Consider the following 6,000-nt stretch of genomic DNA (forward strand, 5'->3'; position numbering starts at 1 on the left):
AACATTTTTACATTCTACATTTTGCTAAAATTTCTTAGTAAAATGAAGGCAACAAATTAAAATTCGGTCATATTCTAGAAGCAGATGTTGAAAAGGAAGTATGGATAAGATTTTGATAGAATGTGTGTTTATACAATAATGATAAAAATTATAAAAACCATAAAATACCTTCTTTTTTTAATTGTCTGATGGTGAAAATAGTTTTGATTTTCTGATGAAATGAGCCACTTAAACTCAAAGTAGTATGTGAAATTAATGTTTGACATCTCCATAAGCTGTCAGTTGTCTTAAAATAGAAATATTACCAATTAAGAGAGAAACATATAATTTGAAATAGTAGTGAGTAACTGAAAACTTCTTTGGACATACTTTATGAATTTTTTGGCAGATCTCCTTTTCCAATAATGCTCTGTCTAGGTAAATTTTAAAATTAACTTTTATTTCCCAAATACCCACCAGCTGGATTCTTGGTGAGGGTAGTTAAGCAAGGAGCATGTGGGGTAGGAGTGGGAAGCTTGTCTGAAACTTATAAATGCCCAGGAGTCATTCATTTCACCTCCATGTAAATTGCTGGTTCATCATATAAAGGACTTTTAAACATTGCAAAATATTTAGAAGATTTAAAAACCTTATGCAGATCCATATATGAGATATATCTATGTAACCGATACATATGAATAAAATACATGACTAATAGAAGTGCTTTATTATAATGGAACTTTTTGTATTTCTAAATGGTATACTTATCCCACATATCAAATAGAGATATAGTCAGAAAATGTGTACCATTTAGAAAATCTGAGAAATAATGACAAAATGAAAAATAAAATCACTGCAGGGAGATAATTATGGTACATACTTAAACTATGAATTATAATAGGTAATACTACAAAAAGTTCCATTATTTTTTTTAAACTAAATCCAGACATTTGCATTGTATATGCTGCTTAAAATTTATTTCTCCAATCTCCTAGGCTGTTTAGTGTAGTGCTACATATGATATTTGTCAATTTTCTAAAGTGTAGCTAGGAAAATGCCAAATTTATGGTGTTCATAATATTTTTACTGGCAGTAGATATGCATCAGTAAGCATATTACAAAAACCACTTGAATTTTTGTTCCATTTATTATTAGAAATATTGTAGCTCTACTGACCACAACTAACCTACGAGTTTTTCCTCTATGCTCCTTTTCTTAAAAACAAAAACAAAATCCTATTTATATACCAATCAATTTAATTAAAATAAAATAGAATTAAAGCCTTTATCATAGACTTAATATCATGATTTATCTGGTATTTGTGGTTGAGGTACTGGGATCTCAATTCACGGAAACTTCACATTAGTGAAATGAAAAGCTGGAGAAAATGTTTGGTCTCATGAGGAAGGTACTACATAAGAATGGTATTACAATGTAAACATTTTTAAATAATGCATGTTGATTTTAGGAATTTGATGTTTAAACATATTCTCAAGAAGAGAAGATTTCATCAGAGGACCATTAGGATGGCAGTGCTACATGTACAGCTGAATCAGGAAAAAGTACAATATTTTAGAAGTAGTATTTAGGCTGAATCATAGAGAATTTACAGGAAGCTACAATAGCTAATAACACAGTGCCTCCAATTATGATGAACCTTTAAGCTGAATTTGTTTCAGAATCCGCATGTATAATGTTGCTAATGCAAATATTTTATTTGTAATGGCAGAGATGGAAATGGTCCTTTCACATCATCTCCTGCCAATGCAAAGTAGGCTCCTGAAGTCTGCTTATGATGGCTCTGTCCATGCAGTACTGCTTTCACATTGTTGGGTCAAATTTAATAGTGTTGGGGGGAAAAAAACCACTTTACTGTAGAAGTTAGTTATTCTGATGTGACTGTCCTAATAAACACAGCAGTTGGGTCATGTGTCACTACAGCCATTTTCAGGTGACACAGATACATCTTAGGTGACTCAGCAGAGGTGTCAAAACCACATAAACTTTCTGTACAACACTCAAAAATGCTTCACGAATCTTTGATGATATTTAGGTTGATATGTAAATTATCTAGCCCAGAGTGTTCAAAGAGTCATTGTACAGCCACATCAGAGATCAAAAGCATTGTGAGTTGAACTTCAAAGACTAAGAAAAATCATGAAAAAATTTAAATGAATATTATTTTATATTTAATACCAGGAACTCTTGAAAAATAAAAGGTGCAAAGTCTTGGCTGAACTAAAGCTGTTCTTGTTTAAAAGTCCTCTAGCTTGTCCTCCCTGCAGATGCTTCTGACTCTTAGTCCCTGTGAAGGCACAGATGAAGAGGAATTCTCACAACGCAACCACAGTATGAAACCAAAACTTCACCTATTGCCAAAATCTGAGAGGAAGTTTCGGTACCTAGAAGAATGGTGAGAAGGGATTTTAAAGTGTGGGAAATAGACTCGTAATTTTATGATTTTTGCTGATTTTATCTCCTTGAAAGGTGTAGAGAAATTTTTTTTTTTTCTTCTTCAGGTCACCTTATCACTTCTTCCCTCCAGATGCACTCACTTCAGAGGGTCTGAACCACGAAAACCTGGGACAGAACTACACTGTTCTTCTTGTCACCCCCCAAGTCCCACATACATAGTAAAGGCAGTCGAAGGGATACTAGGCAGGAAGAGGGTGGCTGTGTACAGTGTTTACTGGAGATTTCATGTTGCGTTCTAGCAACCGTGCTCCACACAAGTCAAGTCCTGTGGAGAGGATGCCCGGAGACCTGGTATCATTCCTTTCTGTGACCTATAGTGTCTTGACTCCACTGTGAAGGGGATGGGAGAGCTAGTGAATGTGACAGGTAGTGGAAAGTCCCACTTCAATGCAGAGGGACCTCACTAGATTAAAAGCTACTAGTATACTGAGAGTGGGCCCAAGAACATGTTTATTTACTTGCCATAACATTATAGATCATAGAGAGAGAGATTGTATTGGGACAGAGCTGGGGCGGGGGCAAGGGTTAATTTGCTCATTTGCAATAACTAAATGTTTTCTATCAATACATGTTGAGAATCTAGACAGACATGAATTACTCAGTGTTGAGTAACTGAAGAGAAAAGGAAATCCATCTTAGAAATTATGAAAAATTACCTGGGAAAGAAAGACCTTGCAGAGAGGTCTGCATGGGTGGCTCCATCAGTTATGTGTCTGCCTTTGGCTCAGGTCATGATCTCAGGGTCTTGGGATGGAGCCCCGCATCTGGCTCACTGCATGCATATATATATATATACGTATATATATATGTATATATATATATACATATATATATACCAGCTGAGATGATAATTCATTATCTGGATTAAAATTCACACTGGAGACAGTAAAAGACAGATTTGACACTGCAGAAAATTGAATTAGTAATGTGAACAATGAGTAACTCTCTTCCAATGTACAGAAAAAGGCAAAATAGTAAAAAAGATGAGGAGGGCAATAATAGATCTGACAACCCAAAAATGGAAAGTCAATCTCAAGATTATACATGTTCTAGAGACTAGAATAATTAGATCAGAAACACCCATAAAAGGTAATTGTTGAAAAATGTCCTGGGTTGATAATGGCAGTTAAAAGGATTCTCCATGTTCCAGACAAAAATCAATACAAAGAAATCTATAGATAGGCACATTTTGGCAATACTTAAAAAAAAATTCCAGTAAATTTACAAAATACTTCAAAAGTGTTGAGGTCATAAAAAGTAGCTCCTCTGTAACAATGAAAATCATGAAAATAAATATCATATGATTTCACTCATATGTGGAATTTAAGAAACAAAACAGATGAACATAGGGGAAGGGATGGAAAAGTAAAATAATGCAAAATCAGAGAGGGAGACAAACCATAAAAAACTCTTAACTCTAGGAACCAAACAGGGTTGACTGAGGGGAGGGGTTGGGGGATAGGATAATTGGGTGATGGACATGAAGGCAGGCACTCGATATAATGAGCACTGGGTGTTCATTGCAACTAATGAATCACTAAACTCTAACCCTGCAACTAATAATACACTATATGTTAATTAACTGATTTTAAATTTAAAAAAATCATGATGACATCAGATGATTCCTCTGCTATGTATATATTGGTAGGAAGATAATGAAACAACCAACTTAGTACTAATTTTCTACAAAACTCAGAGGGAAAAAAGATTTAATGCAAAAATTTTATAGAAAACCAATTCTTTTATGAATAAAGACAGCAAAATTTATTTTTACATAAGCAAATTCTCAAAAAAGATATCATCCATGTATTTTAAAAAGAAACAGAAAAATATACATCGGTGAACCAAAAGACAAATCAAAATTAAGAATTTAAAAAGGCCTAGATGCCTGGGTGGCTCAATTGGTTAAGCGGCTGCCTTTGGCTCAGGTCATGATCCCAGCATCCTTGGATCAAGTCCTGAGTTGGGGGTCCCTGCTCCGTGGGGTGTCTGCTTCTCTCTCTGCCTGCCCCTCTCCCGGCTTGTGCGCACTCTCTCTCTCTGACAAATAAATAAATAAAATCTTAAAAAAGAAAAAAGAAACAAAAAAATGACAATGTTACATGAAAAGTGCTTAGAGCCTGGCCCTTATTCTTTGTGGACCCCAAATATATGAATCCCATGGGATGTAGTGTTTACAGGTGGATTTGGTGTCCAGGTTAGCATGATACTTCTCCATGCTCCCCCCAGCTCTTCCAGTCCCTTTGCAGTACTGGAGATTGGCAGCGCGGCTATATTCACTGACAAGCAGTTCGGAAGGGCCATTTTTTTTTTTTTAATAAATTTTATTTTTTTAAATATATAATATATTTTTATCCCCAGGGGTATGTGTCTGTGAATCGCCAGGTTTACACATTTCACAGCACTCACCATAGCACATACCCTCCCCAGTGTCCATAACCCCACCCCCCTCCCAACCCCCCTCCCCCCAGCAACCCTCAGTTTGTTTTGTGAGATTAAGAGTCATTTATGGTTTGTCTCCCTCCCGATCCCATCCTGTTTCATTTACTCTTCTCCTACCCCCTTAACCCCCCATGTTGCATCTCCTCTCCCTCATATCAGGGAGATCATATGATAATTGTCTTTCTCCGATTGACTTATTTCGCTAAGCATGATACCCTCTAGTTCCATCCACGTCATCGCAAATGGCAAGATTTCATTTCTTTTGATGGCTGCATAGAAGGGCCATTTTAACAACACCGCTTAACACCGTTGAAGCCAGACTATCTCGGTTGAGTCCAGTTGCTGGAAATCTCATTATATGAGGAAGTTGTTTAAACTCTCTGTGCCTTAGTTTCCTTGTCTGTAAAATGGGAGTAATAGCAATATCCATCTCATAGAGTTAAGAAGTTAATAAATCAACAGACCCTGACATTAGCTATTGTTATTTCAGATTTTGACATAACACTTCACATTATATATTTTACATGTGTAAACTGGAGAAATGAATAAAAAACAACACAGCAATCTTCTCTGATGGGAAGAGAGTATAATATATTTTTTGTACTGTATAATGCAGACCAGGCACAACAGGAATCCCTTGTCTGCCACTTTTTAGTAGTGTGAATTTGCACAAATCACTGAAATTCTCTGAACCTCAATTGTTCTCATCTGTAGAGTGGGGTAAATTATATTTAATGTATAGGTAGGGTGACCAGCTCATCCTGTTTTTCTCTGGATGTTTTTAGTTTTTTTTTTGTACCTGAAGTTTCACATTCTAAAACCCCTCAATGCAGGGGGTGTGTGGGTGGCTCCGTTGGTTAAGTGACTGCCTGTGGCTCAGGTCATGATCCCGAAGTCCCAGGATCCAATCTGCATTGAGCTCCCTGCTCAGTGGGGAGTCTGCTTCTCCCTCTGACCCTTCTCCCCTCATGCTCTCTCTCTCTCTCTCAAGTAAATAAATAATATCTTTAAAAAAAAACCCTCAGTGCAGACACACTGGGACCACTGGTCACTCTATTATAGGGTTGTTAAGATCTGACAAGTATGTAGCATATGATCTTAAAG

This window comes from Lutra lutra, chromosome 3 (genome assembly GCF_902655055.1).
Source record: "Lutra lutra chromosome 3, mLutLut1.2, whole genome shotgun sequence".
NCBI lineage: Eukaryota > Metazoa > Chordata > Mammalia > Carnivora > Mustelidae > Lutra > Lutra lutra.